The 16,127-nt window shown below is 53.2% G+C and overlaps 1 long non-coding RNA gene across 1 annotated transcript; it reads left to right on the top strand.

The window, feature by feature from the left end:
- The first annotated feature begins 725 nt into the window (after positions 1 to 725).
- LOC113598906 (uncharacterized) lies at positions 726 to 7,981 on the top strand. The gene is made up of 2 exons (XR_008298645.1): positions 726 to 3,785; positions 7,278 to 7,981. It is a non-coding gene; the product is annotated as an uncharacterized LOC113598906 (long non-coding RNA).
- The last annotated feature ends 8,146 nt before the right edge of the window (positions 7,982 to 16,127 follow it).

Below are 16,127 nucleotides of genomic sequence, written 5' to 3'. Positions count from 1 at the left end.
AGCCCCACGTAGGGCTCTGTGCTGACAGCTCAGAGCCTGGAGCCTGTTTCAGATTCTGTGTCTCCCTCTCTCTGACCCTCCCCCGTTCATGCTCTGTCTCTCTCTGTCTCAAAAATAAATAAACGTTAAAAAAAAATTTAAAAAAGAGGGCTCCCTGGCTGCCAGCATCCCCTGGTCCTTTCCAAGGTGTTTACTGGGTCATTAGCGTTGAGACCCAGAGAGCCAAGCGCTGATACTGATTCCACCTATGGCCTTGGACTGAACATCCTGTGTAGCATCCTGGGCCCAAAGTCTACAACAGAGGAGCTAAACACACACATCTGTGCTTGGATCCCAGACACGCCCCCAGCCTTGAGGTCCAGATGATCCCTGGAGGCTGGATCAAGGGAGTGCCTCCTTAGGGTCTCTTAATCGACCCTCCAGGAGCAGGGAACAGGCCAAGGTGGGTAGGGGAGCTAGACAGACCACAGGGTTGGAGATCAGGCGGTTGAGTTCCCCTCCCGGGGAAAGGAGGACTAAGGTCCTCAGCTCAGATGGATGATTAGAACGCAGTGTCATAAAGGTTGTAAGAGCCTGGGAACATCCTGACAGGGCTTTGTGGCCCAGGAGGGTGCCTGAACAGTCTCCTAACCAGGGATGATGGCACAGTGGCAGGGAAAGGAGGTGCTTCCAGGTTCCCGGTGGGCAGCCAGGACATCTGAGGAGGGCAGGAGGAGTCTCAGGCACCCACTGGGAGAGGAACTGTGGAGGTTGGCAAACTGGGGCTGGGACCCAGGCCATTGGGACCTTGTCTGTCTTTCCGTCATCCTTAGCAGGTCACCTCCACCCTCGTGCTCAGAAGATGCTAATGTTCCTCCAGGGACCATGCCCAGAGGAAAGGGACAGAAGGCCTGATGGGGCAAACTGGGCCTGTCCCCTTCATGCTTATATCTCATCAGCCAGAACCACCTCACGTGCTATCCCCATGTGCAGTCACTGAGAATCACCAGGGAGGACGAAGGGCCTTGGGGTGCACACCAGCACCCCAGTCGACTGTGCCCTGGCATAGCTGCCTCCCTGTCTCCTCCTCCATTTTGCCAAAGGCCCCCACGTGGAGGGCAGAGTCCTGGCTTCAGCAGCCTTCCCGCTGGCCCCTGAAGAGTGGATTGGCATTTTATGGCAATTTGGCAGAAAGCACGATGGATATGGCCTCTGCCACCACAGAGGGGGCAGTGGTGGGGTAAGTGGAGGCTGGGGACAGCACAACGGATTGGAAAGCACGTAGAAGAGGCGTGGACCCCAGTCTAGAGGGGGCAATGGGCAGGGAGAACTTCCAGGAGGCGGGAGCTGTCCTGGCTAAAACCTAAAAGGCAGACAAGAGCAAGTTGGGAAGGAATCCAAGAGGGTGACAAGTGACACAGCTAAGGAACAGGGAGGAATCTGGAGGGTGCGGGAAGAACCGAGGTTGGAGAAGCAGGCCCAGCGCAGGGTGTCCAGAGCTGTGTGTGTGGGGCAGGGAATAAAACCAAGGGTGGCCTGGGGAGCAGTCCCTTGGTGCTGCGGGGTCCTTGGGGGGTGGGGGGCTGGGTGAGATCACAGGCCTCCGCAGAGCCCCTGCACCTAAGGCCCTACTTGGAGCACCAGGGCTGGTGACCTCAGGGCATTTAACTCTTGGTACTTGGTGGTGGTGGGGGGCTGGGGCAAGGGTGCAGGATAAAGGAGGGGGGCCTCACGGAAGGGAGATCAGGGTTCAGTAGATACTCTCTTCCATATGAAATAGGAGGTGTGGCTTCTGTCAAGAGGGGCCGGTACAAGAGGGGACTAACTAGGCTCTAGCTAAGGGCCAGCTAGAGGCTGACTAGGAGCCCGCCTTTCTGGTGGGGCAGGATCAGCACAGGGTTGCGGCCAGGGTGGTCTGGGCAGGAGTGCGGCCACAGAAGGCTGGCACGAAGTCACTCGCCTCCTTCTTACCAAATCCAGGCATCCAGTTCTACTCCATCATGCCACCCGAATCCTCTCTTTGGGCTTTATAACCTCGAATCTAAACCTGATCCCTACCTACACCTAAAAAGGAAATTTGGGGAAAAATGAAAATGCTAAATTTGTTTAAATTGTCATAAAAGAAGATAGTCATTCGTAGATTTTCATGAGTAACCGGAAATGTTCACAAAGCACTTTGTGTTATGATGGGAAAGACAAGAAGCATGCTTATCAGTTATTTAGTGCCTACTCTATGCCTTCTCTTCACTGGTGGGCAGCGACAGCCCCTTCCCACCCCCATTCCCCCACCCCCCACCCCCCCAACCAAGCTCCCTCCCTGCCACTCAGAGCGAGATGGCTTAGTGGACTGAAGCCCCTGAACATACTCTTTGCCCAGAGAAAAATCCTGTCTGCACTTGGCCCAGGAATGGAGACACAGCCCTGGTGACCTCCCCCTTCTGACTGCCTCCCCCTTCTGACTGCCTTTTGAGCCCTGAGTGGTGGGAGAAGGTGTAGGTTTCATTTGCCAGGGAGGTGGGGCGGGGGGGGGGAGGTTGGTGGGAGCTGGGGAAAAGTCGGTGGGAGCCCCAGGAAGCCTAGGTGAAGTTATACTGGATGCTACTGGAAGGGTGAGCACAGCTAGGAGAGACTGAGCCTGAGTTGGGGGGTGGGGGTGAGGAGATGACCCAGCTCCTGGGGAGACAGTCCCAGGTTCTGCAGGGCTGTGTGATACCCTGCCTTCTGGGGCTGCACTCCGTGGCACTTCCTACTTGGGTTTTATGGCAAGGTTCCTTCGCCCCTGAGCGGGGCACATCTGAGCCTATAAAACGGGCAGCTTGTCTCTCACGGGATCTCTGGGGAGGAAAAAAATACTGATAAAGCATTTCCGATTCTAAGAAGGATGCCTGACATACAGCAAGTGCTGGGGGGGACGGTGGGGAAACTGAGCAATCACGTAGGACTACGTGGAAACACAGATGGCCCTAACCTCTCTCCACCCCACTTCCGCACTCAGCCCACGCTTCTGGTCCCACCAAACTGCCCACCTCTCTGCAAGTGCCCCCTGCCTCTTGTGGTCTCTGCTTTCAGTTCGTCTTGGTTCTCTGGATCTGAAATGCCCTGGCCCTTGTTTCTTGTCACCCTCCAGCCCCCTCTCCTCCATTTAAGGATCTCCTCCCTGCCCCCTCCCTCCCGACAGCCTTGGGGGCGGGCTGCCAGCTCCTGGCTGGGCCCTCAGCTGCACACACACCTGTCCTGTGGAAGAAAGTTCTCTGGCTCCACAGAGGGCCAGGCGAGAACGCCCAGTCCCAGCCCTAGAAGCGGGGAACGTCTCAATGGCCAGGAAAGGAGGCCGAAGTCTGCCCTGGTTCTTCCGATTCCTGGACCCTGACACCCTTTCAGCCATCCCCAAAGGGACTGCGGGGTGTGGCAGCTGGCAGCAGCTGTCCAGGGCCAGGAGTCCTTCCAACCGTCACCGACATTGACCATCCTATCAAGGAGTGCCACAGTCAACTGTGTGATGGACTGCTCTCGTCCCTCCACATCCATCCGTGCCTTTGCGATAAAACCCTGCTTTTGGTGTGGAAATGAAGTGATTGCGCAATCCCACAGCCCTCCTTGGCAGCCGCGTGTGGCCATGTGTGGATTTCAGGAAGCCCGGAAAGGGGACAAGCGTGTTCCTCTTCCCGCCCTTTCCTGCTGCCCCTGGGCTGGAAGGCGGCCAAGTGATTGGCTGCCATCTCTGACCACGAGACGGAGGCCACGTTGTGAGGACGGAAGAGCAACGGCTGACCACCAAGGACCAACCCCGGATTGCCTATATCAAGGTGAGAGAGAAACTTCTGTCCTGTTTGTCCCCCATCATTTTTGCGTAGGCAAACCTAATCCTGATCCACAGAACTATAATTCCTCCCGCCCCCTCTCCCTGCCTTCCCCCCTTCTCTCCACCAACACTGATGCAGCATCCAGCACTTGGGGAGCAGAGGAGGAATAGAGAAGCCGCTGGAGGGGATTTAGAAAGGGTAGGGGTGCCAAGAAACAAGGCAATGGACGTGGTACAGACAGTACCTGGGGAGGATTTGTCGGGGAGGGGGGAGGTAGGAAGAACCTTCCAGAAGAGCAGGGGCAGCAGGAACTTCTCACACACTCACGCCTACCCCAGTTCTCCCCTGGAGGGCCCAGTGCACTCCTTCCCCTCCGCTCTGGCCCGTGAAGGCCCAGTGCCCCTTCCTGATGAGGCCGTAGGTGAGGGTGGGTGCCAGCCTGGGTGGTGGGGTGTCTAGGGAGGGTCTCCCCAGACCTATCCATTTTTCCCAAATCAAGACAACAGGTCTAGAGTGGACCACGGGGATCCGGCCTCATTTGCGAGCCCCTGTGCTACCCATGTGGCTTGCTTCTTAGAAGTGGGCTTCCACTGGGTGCCTGTGGAACTCAGTCCTGGGCAGACTACATGTGCACAGGCCAAGTGCTAAGGACATCAAAGAAGGCCCTACACACCGCCCTGATGGGCTGACCCAGGGCAGTAACTGCCGGTATCTGCTCAGCAGCTGGTTACCTGAGGGAAAAAACACCCTGTTCCACAGTCTTTGCAGACTTCTGTGGTCTGAATCCTCCACTGCGGTAATTTCTTTTTTTTTTTTTTTAAAATTTTTTAAAAAATCTTTATTTTTGAGAGAGAAAGAGAGGGCGGGGGAGGGGCTCAGAGAGAGGGAGACACAGAATCTGAAGCAGGCTCCAGGCCCCGAGCTGTCAGCACAGAGCCCGACGCGGGGCTCGAACTCACCAGCCATGAGATGATGACCTGAGCTGAAGTCGGATGCCCAACTGACTACGCCACCCAGGCACCCCACCACCATGGTAATTTCTGAGCTGTAAACATGAAGTGCTAGAATGGGGGAAGGCAGAATGGGGAAGGCTGGAGATGGGCCCTCAGGAGCTCCGGCATGCCATTGCCAGGGGCTTCTCATCACCCTACCACAGCGTCCTTGACCCTGAGGCCACAGGTTGCCTGGTGGGGGTTTGGGCTCCAGAATCTCCCCACCAGCCTGTACCTGGTCCATCGCAGGTTGGCCTCTGCCAAGGGGAAGAGGAAGAATGAGGGGACCATCAGCCACAAGAGCACCCTCTCGAGGTGCTCACTTTCCCTTGACTTCTGCCTCTGCCCCCCTCCCCACCCCTTCCAGGCCTTTTCTTTCTCTGCCACAGCTTCTCTTCACCTTCAAGGTCTCCTCCTCTTAGTCAGAAGGGACCATTCCTCTGCATTTGGAGCCGGGACCTCCTCCTATCCCCGAAGCCCATTCTCTACCTGCCAGGCTCGTAGGCCCTGCCCCCACACAGTGCTCTGGAAGCTGGTCTCCTTCTGGGGCCCTCATCCCCTCAGTCCCACAGCCCTGCTGCCAACCCCCTCCCTGTCCCGGAGGAGGCCTCCATAGACACCTGCTGCTCCAGGAAGCCTGCAGTTCCCTCAGCTCTCCGGTGGCTGTCTTCGAGAAAGGGCGGATCTCTTCCTCAGCCTCCCTGCCTGGCTCTCCCATCCCAACCCCTTCTGGCATCATCTCCTCCACCTCCGGGCAGCTCAGAGCCAGGCCCCCAGCTGCCCTGGCAGCCTGGGGCACTGAGGCTTTATGGCCCCAGGGTAGGGCACAGAGCTGGGCCCCCGGCCCCCAGGCTCCAAGGTGCCAACCCCGCAGGGGAGTTGCTTAATGACCTTGTGAGCGGTAATTACACCCCAGGGCTCGCTCTTAATAACCACGTATTCTCCCTGTCAATGTGCCTTAATTGAAAATGAGTAGGCGATACAAGTTGCTGTGAAGTTGGCTGGCAAGCCCTTAACGTGATATTAATTGTAGTAATTAGTAGTCACTTTGTGTTGGAGTCATCTATAAATAGGGGGTCCATTAGTTTAGCAAAAGAGCGTGATTTAAAATGCAAATAAAAGCCCAATTAGACAGATAAATCACTCGTCCTTCCCAGCAAATTATCATCTTGGGGGTGGGGGTGGGGGCGGCAGGCACTCTGAGGATGCATTGGTCAATTCAGGAGCTCTGGAAGTCTTAACACCTTGAGAGTGGCCCATCTGGGACACTGTTCCTTTAAACAAGTTTGCTCAGGCTCCCTCAGGAGGCTGTCACTCTTCCTCGGAGGCAAGGCTGGTGGCCAGGCTCCCAAGTCGCTCCTCCCCCATCTGCTGATTGGTTTCCTTTGTGGACTGGAGCTCCTTTTTAAAGGCACAGTAGCCGAGTGCATTCTAGGCCCCGGGAGATTGGGCTGGGGTGTGGGAGGGGTCCCATCTTTAAATTCTCGCTTCACTGTCTAGAGGGAACCCACGGATGCCGTGCGTCATTCTGTGACCCTAAAGAGTTAAAAAACAAAAAAACAAAAAAACAAACCCAGACCCACCACATCATTCTGGGGGTAGACAACTTACTCTCCACTTCTTACTCCCTTCCACAAAAACACCTCCGGAGGTTACTGGAATCACACACACACACACACACACCCCTTGTTTCTCACAGGGAACACTGGAGGGGGAAATGCCTGGACGAAGAAGGGGCCAGTTAGGGAAGCGCTGAGGCCCGAGGGACGGGTCTAGTTCAGCCTTCATTTGCTTAGAGCTTCACAAGTCCTCCACGCTTTCTCCCAGGCCTGTGTTTCCAATCTCACAACTAGGGAGGCTGTGGAGATACGTCTGTGTGCCCGTGGGTCCTTCTTGATCGGCGCGGCTGCCAGAGACCTGGGGTCCAGAGCCAAGATCTGAGCTCTTCCCACCCCTCCATCTGCCTGCCAGCACCCCCTCCAAGAGCCCATCATTCCCTTACGGACAATTGAGGCTGACTCTTCCGTGGTATCTGCTTTTTTTTTAATGAGTCAAAGCTGTGAAATGAGGCAGCCCGGCCCAAACCTAGGTGAGAACAGTCCGTTCCAAGAGGACCTTCCTCCATGGTCCAAGAAATGAGGGGAGTCAAGGCAGTGTTATCCTTTATTTTACTTGTTATCCTTTTGTGACACAATGCTTGCAACAGGTGGTAGGACTTGCGGCTTTTAATGTCCTATTTGACAAAAGAAAATGTTGGCAACCCTATGTGGATCCCAAGAACGTTTTAGAAAACTTTGCCAGGTATGAAATCCAAATGTCTGGTTACCGCTGAGCTGAAAGACTGAACAGGGACTTGAGGCCAGATGCGTCCGCTGTGTGGTGGGGAGAAGAGAGAGAGAGAGAAAGTGAGTGTGTGTGTGTGTGTGTGTGTGTGTGTGTGTGTGTGTGGCGTGGTGGGGGTGGAGGGCCGGTTTCACCGAAGATTTCCCTCTCTCTGAAATAGCATATGAAGTCTACGGCCATACCACCCTGAATGCGCCCGATCTCGTCTGAAATAGCATATGAAGACAGCTACGTCACAGATCAGGAACTGGAAGGAGGTCCAGGCACTGTCCATCCCATCTCCCTATAATACAGATGAGGAAACTGAGGCCCAGGAAAGGAACACGACTAGGGCACCCCACACGGTGAGTTGGTGGTCTGGACTCTGGCCAGTGGGCACGTCCCACCCTGCCCACCTGTCCCCTGTCCTTGTGTTGGCCCCTGAAACAAGCTTGAGAGGTAGATGTAGGATATGTGGGGTCTGCCTTGGCTGCCTGTCGGAGCTCTAGTTCTTCTGCTGCGGGAACATCTGTTGGCTTCCAGAAAACAGCCCGGCTGACAATCAGACCAAGAAGTCCCTGGAGGAACAAAGACCATGTTCAGAAGGGCACACAGACAAGGCCACTCCGGGCCAGCGGCTCCAGCCGACTTTAATCCTCCCCCCTCCTAGGTATTAATGAAGATCCCTGTTACTGAATCCCCTCCAACTTCTAGATAGCACCCAACCCCAGACCGCCTCTGCTTTCCCGACCTCTTCTCGAATCGCTCCGCACCAACCTGAACCCTCTAAGAGGCCTCTCTTGGGACCTTCCTTTTGAGATTCTCTGGAGATCCTGTAGGGCATGTACTTTGCTGCGCAAGCTAAATAAACCTAACTTTTTTGGACTACAGGTGTGTTCCTGGTGGTATTTACTTGCTGGGCTCTGAACACCCAACAGATATGTGAACCAGTGTTCCGGGCAATGAGGTGGTGACAAAAAAAAGCAACAGAACTCACAACAGTGCGTGGAGGCGGACAGTGACTAGATTTACTGTGGACATCGTTTTGTTAACGTATAAATATATCGAATCACTATAATTGACACCTGAAACTAGGGGGATAGTATATGGCAATGATTCTTCAATTAAAAAAAACCGGGGGCGGGGTGGCACCTGGGTGGCTCAGTCGGTTGAGCGTCCGACTTCAGCTCAGGTCATGATCTCACAGCTCATGAGTTCGAGCCCCGCGTCGGGCTTTGTGCTGTGCTGACAGCTGGGAGCCTGGAGCCTGGAGCCTGCTTCAGATTCTGTGCCTCCCTCTCTCTCTGCCCCAACCCACTTGCATTCTGTCTCTGTCTCTCTCAAAAATAAAAAAACACTTGAAAAAATTAAAAAAAAAAAGAATTCACAACTGTGTGGTACCAGCTTACGGGTAGATAGATATACAATGTGATCCATGGAATGGCATTGAGGGTCCAGAAATAAAATCATGTGTTCGTGGGCAACTGATTTTCAACCAGGATGCCAAGACCACCCAAATGGGGGAAGAAGGATCTTTTAAACAAATTACACTGGGGAAACTGGATAGCCACGTGCCAAAGAATAAAGTTGGACACTTGTTCTTACACCATATAAAAAAAATTTAACTCCAAATGGCTCAAAGACTTCTTTATAAGAACTAAAATTATAAAATTCTTAGAAGGAAACCTCGGGATATCTCAGATTTGGCAAGGGATTCTTAGGTATGACACCAAAAGCACAAGCTAGAAAAGAAAAAAGTAAATTGCGCTTCATGAACACTCAAAACCTGTGTATTTCTGAGGATGCTATCAAAAGAGTGAGAAGAGAACCCAAAGAATAGAAAATATTTGCAAATCGTATATCTGATAAGGGACTTGTATCTAGAATAAAGAGCCCTTCCAACTCATCAGTGAAAAGACACATGACCCAATTTTTAAATGGGCAAAAGATCTGAAGAGCTATTTCTCCAAAAGAGATATGCAAATGGCCCATAAGCACATGAAAAGATGCTTGCCATCCTTAGTCCTAAGGAAACACAAATCAAAACCACGAGATAGCCCTTGACACTCACTGGGAAGGCCACGATCGAAAAATCAGGTAACAAACCTAGGGGAGGGTGCAGGGAGATCTGAACCCTCAAACTCTTCCGGCGGGCACGTAAAACGGTACAGCCACATTGGAAAGCAGCCTGACATCAAAAGTTAAACCCTAGAGTTGCCGTATGACCCGGCAATTTCACTCCTGGGTATGTACCCAAGAGAAATGAAAACATATGTCCACACAAAAATGCGCACACGCTATGCGTAATGGCCAAAAGGTGGAAACAATCCAACTGTCTAACTGATGAATGGATAAACGAAACGTGGTTTATCTGTACAATGGAAGGGTGTTCAGCCATGAAAAGGAATGGAGTGCCGTTACATACTGCAACATGGATGAGTCTCAAAAGCATTACGCCTATTAATAAGCAAAGGAACTCAGCCACGGAAGACTACATCCCATGTCATTCCATTTATGAGAAATGTCCAGAATTGGCAAATCTGTAGACAAAATAGATTAGTGGTTGCTTAGGGCTGAGGGGAGGGAAAGGAATGGGTGTGGGCTTTTTTTTGAGGTGAGGAAAAGATTCTCAAATTGCCTCCGCGGTCAATGGAGTCAATGATAATTGTGCTTATCTGTGAAAATATTAATCCGTGCTACCATTGAATTGTATACTTTAAGTGGGTGAATGTATGGTGTGCAAATTATACCTCAGGAAAGCTGTTTAAAAGAAAATAGGCCTGGGCCCTTTCCCACAGAGGCTCCATTCTAGAGGGGAGCATCCACATGAAACCCATCCCTCACAAATAGTTTCCACCTGACACAAGGCTGGAGGAGCAAGGACCATGAGGCAAGGCAAGGAGGGCTGCATTTAGCAGGGAACAGGTGTCCCTGCAGCCCGCTCTGGGGAAGTGACTTCTTAAAATATCTTTTTTAGGGGTGCCTGGGTGGCTCAGTCAGTTAAGCATCTGACGTAGGTTCAGGTCATGATCTAGCGGTTTGTGAGTTCGAGCCCCACATCGGGCTCCGTGCTGACAGCTCAGAGCCTGGAGCCTGTTTCAGATTCTGCGTCCCCCTCTCTCTCTGCCCCTCCACTGCTCACACTCTCTCTCTCAAAAATAAACATTTAAAAATTTAAAAAAATAAAATATCTTTTATTTTGTAGCTTTAATGAGTCATATATATCCTAAAATTCACTCACATCAAATGGACAAGTCAATATTTAGTGAATGGACTGGGTTGTGCAACCATCACTATAATCCAGCTTTAGCTCATTCTCATCACCCAGTAAGATTCTTTTATTTATTTATTTATTTTTTCAATCTTTATTTTTTGACAGAGGGAGAGAGACAGTGCAAGTAGGGAAGGGGCAGAGAGAGAGGGAGACACAGAATGTGAAGCAGGCTCCAGGCTCTGAGCTGTCAGCACAGAGCCCGACGCGGGGCTCGAACTCACAAACCGCGAGATCACGACCTGAGCTTATGTCAGTTGCTTAACCGACTGAGCCATCCAGGCACCCCCCAGGAAGATTCTTTAAATGCATGTACAGTTAATTCCGTTCCTGGCAACCACTAATCTACTTCCTGTTCCCATCAGGTTTCCCTTTCATGGAAATTTCACATGAATGGAATCCTACGATATGTGACCTCTTCCATCTGGCTTCTTTCTTTTTTTTTTTTTTCAACGTTTTTTATTTTATTTTTGGGACAGAGAGAGACAGAGCATGAACGGGGGAGGGGCAGAGAGAGAGGGAGACACAGAATCGGAAACAGGCTCCAGGCTCCGAGCCATCAGCCCAGAGCCTGACGCGGGGCTCGAACTCACGGACCGCGAGATCGTGACCTGGCTGAAGTCGGATGCTTAACCGACTGCGCCACCCAGGCGCCCCCCATCTGGCTCCTTTCAACGAAGCAGACGACTTGAAGGTCTGTGTTGTGGCACGTGCTTAGCAGTAGTTCGTGCCTTTTCATTGCCAAATAGAACTCCACCAGGTGATGGGCCACTACGTTGCTTCTGACGTTTGGCTTTTAGGAACAAAGCTGTTCTGAAAATTTCACGGCAAGTCTTGGTATGGGGGGGATGTTGTCATTTCTCCAGGGTAAATTCCTAGGAGTGGATTTGCTGGGTCCTATGGTAAATTTCACTTATCACATGACCACATTTAACTATCACATGACCACACCCAAGGGTCTCTTCTGAGGCCAGCGCCCTGCATTACTCCTGGCCTTGCCCTCTTCTTCCTTCCACGTGGCCGCAGGCCTCTTAACCCACGACCTCTCCATACCTTGGGACCTGGGCCAAAGTGATCCCTGCACCCAGAAAGCAACGGGTCCCCTTACCGTAGAGTCTGCTAATGTCCCCAGTACCCACTCGCCTCTATGAGCTCCTGAGTGAGCTAGGCGTGTACCCATCCAGGAGAACCTTCCTTGCTGTTGGATATGGTCACGTGAGTAAGTCTGGCTAATGGGGTAGAAGTAAAAGTGTCATTTCCAAGCAGTGTCTATCCAGGGAGGAGGTGAGACCTTCATCGTTCCTTCTTCCTGACAGTTGGAATGCAGATGTAATGTCTGGAGCTCCAGCAGTGACCTTGGATCACAAGGTGGGGTGACCTTGGGAATAGAAGGTGCACCCACAACAGAGCAAAAAGTCTGACATACCCTACGTGGTGCACACTTTCCACTGTATTCTATGATAAACAGAACACAGAATACAGTGTAAAGGGCATCCCTGGAGTCTGGGCCCCAGATACCAGAGTGCCGCATTGGCCTCAACTACTAAGGGGTTGTCTGCACCCAGTTTCAACATGGGGGGTGCGGTTTCCCCACATCACCAAGCAATTCTCCAACACCAGCTGGGTGGCTTACATAACTCCGTTGTGACACTGTCTACCTGGAGATAGTGTCAGATCCCACAGGTTAAGGGCTTAGTCCCACACGACTGCCCCCACCCACTTCAGATGCCAGTCGCAAGCCCAGGCTGTCACCTGTCCTGACCGATTGAATCAGAGGTTCATATGACCCCCTCCTCGGGTTTTGTGAAGTTGCTAAAGCAGCCCGCAGAACTCAGAGAAACACTAGATTACCAGTTTTTATTATAGAAGGATACAACTCAGGAACCAGCAGCAGAGGGAAGAGAGGCATATGGCAAGGTACGGGAAGGGGGCTTGGGGCTTCCACGCCCTCTGAGTGTGCAATCTCCATGTGGCCAGCAACCCGGAAGCTCTCTGAACCCCATCTTTTTGTTTTTTTATGGAGGCTTCATTACATTGGTACGATTGATTAAACCATTAGCCGTTGGTGATTGATCTCAATCGCCAGCCCCTCTCTTCTCCCCAGAGGTCAGAGGGGTGGAACTGAAAGGTTCTTTCTTTCTTTCTTTCTTTCTTTCTTTCTTTCTTTCTTTCTTTTTCTTTTTTTTTTTAATATAATTTATTGTCAAATTGGCTAACATACAGTGTATACAGTGTGCTCTTGGTTTTGGGGGTAGATTCCTGTGATTCATCGCTTACATGAACTGAAAGTTTCAACCCTTCCATGGCTCTGTTGGCTCTCCAGGCAACCAGTCCCCCATCCTAGGTGGGATCCAAAAGTCACCTCATTAACATAACAAAGGACACCGTCAGGAGCTCTGTGCTAGGAAGCATAGACCATATATATAAGACCAAATATATACTTCTTGTTGTAAATCACAATATCACAACTGCCTACCTCTGGACATCATGCAGGAGAAACATCCTTCCATTGTGAGCAAATACCATTTGAGAATTTTTGGGTATCTGCAGCCAGATCTACTCGTAACACCCCTGGTCTAAGACCCAGTCCCATGTACTCCTTTTCTTTGCCCAGATCTGCTGTGTGTGTGGATGAGGGACTGTTGGCTCCCTTCAGGAGAAACATCGTCCTACCCCAATAGTGGCCCCACGAGACGACCCGTGTAAGTGCCACAGCCCGGATTCCCCCAAATCTAGGCTCTCCTGCTTTAAGTCTCATCCAACCTCATCTTGTGTTTGATCATCTATTGCCGATTACTCCAAACAGTGGCACCACACGCAATTTCTCTCTTATGGGTTTTCTGGGTTCACCAGGCATTTCTAGCTCAGGGTTCCCCCTATGAGGTTGCAGTCAGGTGATGGCTGGGGGAGGAGTCATCTGAAGGTTCAACTGGGCTGGAGGTTCAAGATGACTTCCTTGACCTGTTGGTAGGTGGTGCGGGCCGGGAGCTCAGCTGGGGCTGTGGGTTCCTCACAGCATGGAGGCCAGAGTCCAAGGACTGTCCTGGGAGTAAGGCTTCTAATGCCCCAGCCTTCAAAGCCACCCAGCATCACCTCTGCCACGTGATCTGAGCCAGCCCTGGTTCAAGAATAGGGGACTAGACAGGGCGTAAGTACCAGGAGGTGGTTCATTGGGGGTCACTCTATCATAGAGATAGGAGTCTGGGGCTCAGCGAGAGACTGGACCAGTCACAGATTTGGGTGTCAGCAGCATTTATGTGCTAATCAAAAGCCCAGGAATGGATGAGTTCTGCATGCACTTGAGTGTGCGTGTTGGCACGTGTGTGTGTGTGGGGGGGGGTATTGTGTGGTGTGTGTATATGTGGGGGTGTTGATGTGGCATGTGGTAGGTGTGGGGTTGGGGGGGTATATGTGCCTGCGTGTGGTCGGGAGCTGGAGGTTGGCAGAGAAGAAATGGAATTCAAGGCAAGGGTGGGGCCTTTAAATTAGAGTCTTCCACGGTTGGATTCCCATTTCTGCTGCCTCCCACTCTCCTCCTTCAGAGCTCCTGACACCTTCGGACCCACCCCTGGCCACCATCAGGCACAGAAGAAGCTATCAGAGATCAGAGATCACCTGGAGGGAGGAGCCACGTCCAGGGCCCCTGGGGCAGCATTCTGGTCCTATCCTGCCTACCAGTCCCTCAAGGACCCCCCCCCCCCACCCCTACCCCCAGTATAGCAGGTCCAGGCGAAGGCCCCGCAGCGAGGTGGGCGGGCCTCACTGAGGCCCCAGTCTTGCCAACAGTTCCCCATGCCAGGAGGCCTCTGGGGAGCATGTGGGGTGTCATCCCTCTGCCCAGACCCTAGGGATGTGCAAAGGCTGCTCAGCCCAAAGTCAGGGGTCCTGGGGTCCGCCCCGCCACGTGACTGCAGGCAGGTCACTCGCATTCTCTGAGCCAAATAAAAAGACTGCATTAGATCCCTTAAGATTCCATCCAGAGTCCCAGGACTGAGCATAGCCCCACTCAGTCTCTCCATGATCTGTCATCCATGTTCTCCTACCTTCACAGGTGAAACCTGGAAGGGTCTACAGAGAAGCAGGAAAAGCACCTAAGCTCCAGAGGTCATCTCAGGCAGCCCCTGCCTAGGTTCTAGGCGTCATCTCTGTCTGAGTCAGAGGCCCTCATCTGTCAGGCAGGGCCCAGCGGCTGCAGGGGAGGGAGCAGAGGGGGAGTTAATCTTCCCTGGAATATTAATGGCCCCGTCAGGAGTGCTGGGGACGAGCTGAGCAGCAATCTGCCTTTATTAACGAGGCGGGCGCCAGCTGGAGCGCAGGCGCCCCAGGAGACAGAAGAACCCAAAAGCAGAGGCAGCTGGGAGGAGCCGGCATCCTGGCCAGGAGGGCGGGCAGCAGGTAGGTGCCCAGCGGCCACCTGAGCCCCAGGGCCCCTCCCGCCTCAGCCACACCACCACCTATCCCCCCACCCCCGCCCCACCCCACCCCGCCCCCATCAGCCTTGTCCTCCACCTTTTCTGCCTCTTCCTCCAGGAAGCTCTCCTGCAGTCATGCTCGGCTTGGACTCCCAGGTGCCTCCATGTGGGCTGTGCCTGTCACCCAGACTTGCCGCCCGGCCAGTAATTGGCTAACATGGTGGTTCTCGGTCCTACTGCACAGTAGAGTCACCTGGAGAGTTCTAGCAATCCTGATGTCCTGACAACATCCAGAGATACTGACATCGATGGTCAGGAGAGCACCTTGTCATGGAGATCAACATGTACTTGACCTAGGGCACCCCTCCCGGCTCTCCCCAGCACCCAGCTGCTGCTGCTGCCAGGAGTGCTAACCCTCCTGTGTGCTCACTGCAGGCCGGCACAGCTCTACGAGCTTTATATGCTCATGGGACCCTCACAACAACCCCTGAGACCCAGCCGGCATGCCCCAGTTTATAGAAGGGGAATCTGAGGCACAGAGAGGTTCAGTCACTGCCCCAAGGTCACACACGTGCAGGCAGCGGGGCTCCAGAGCTGGGCTCTTCACCACTCTGCCTGGTGCCTGCCTGCGAAAGGGACCTGGGGGGAAAGGCTTAGGCTGCAGGTCACTTGGGAGAAGACGCGCAGCCAGGCCATCAGCGACTCGGTCCTTTCCTGAGACCAGAGGCCACAGACTCAGGACACGTGCCAGAGAAGTCACCAGGAGACAGCAAGAGGTGCAAAAGAAAGCTCCGGCACGCCTTGATCGAAGTCCCCGGCAGTTTTCACAGCTTCCCCCACTTGCCTGGGCGCCCTCCGAGTCCTGTTCCAGTGCCCAAGTTACTGATGGAGAAACCGAGGCTAGGAGCGATGAGGGGCCAGGTCAGCTTCTCAGGCCCGTGTGGGGAGGGGTGGGGTAGGCCTACACACGCACATGCAGAGTGCTGGGTGGGAGGGCCTCCTCCTCGGCTCACGGAGCGTGTGCGTGCACACGTGTGAGTATGCGTGTACATGCATGTATATAGGTGTGGGGGTGCACGCCTGCCCTGAGCCCATCTGGGTGCCTGACCCACACCGTCCCCGGCCCCCGAGGGCATCCGACCCAGGGGCCATCGGCTCCTCTAGGAAAGCCAGCCCTCACCTCACTGCACCTCGCTTTAAGCCACCACCGGCACAGGGTTCCGAAGCTGAGATTAACCACTGGCCCTATGGCTGGAAGCAATACACATTTCCCTCCCTTTTGCCTTTTTTTGTTCACCAAATTGAATCAGTTCACTAAAGTGGCTCACATTCAATTTGTTGTGATTCC

Source organism: Acinonyx jubatus, chromosome B2, assembly GCF_027475565.1.
Source record: "Acinonyx jubatus isolate Ajub_Pintada_27869175 chromosome B2, VMU_Ajub_asm_v1.0, whole genome shotgun sequence".
NCBI classification, from domain to species: Eukaryota; Metazoa; Chordata; class Mammalia; order Carnivora; family Felidae; genus Acinonyx; species Acinonyx jubatus.
Note: the sequence above shows the minus strand (reverse complement) of the source record. Positions and strands in the feature narration are given on the sequence as shown.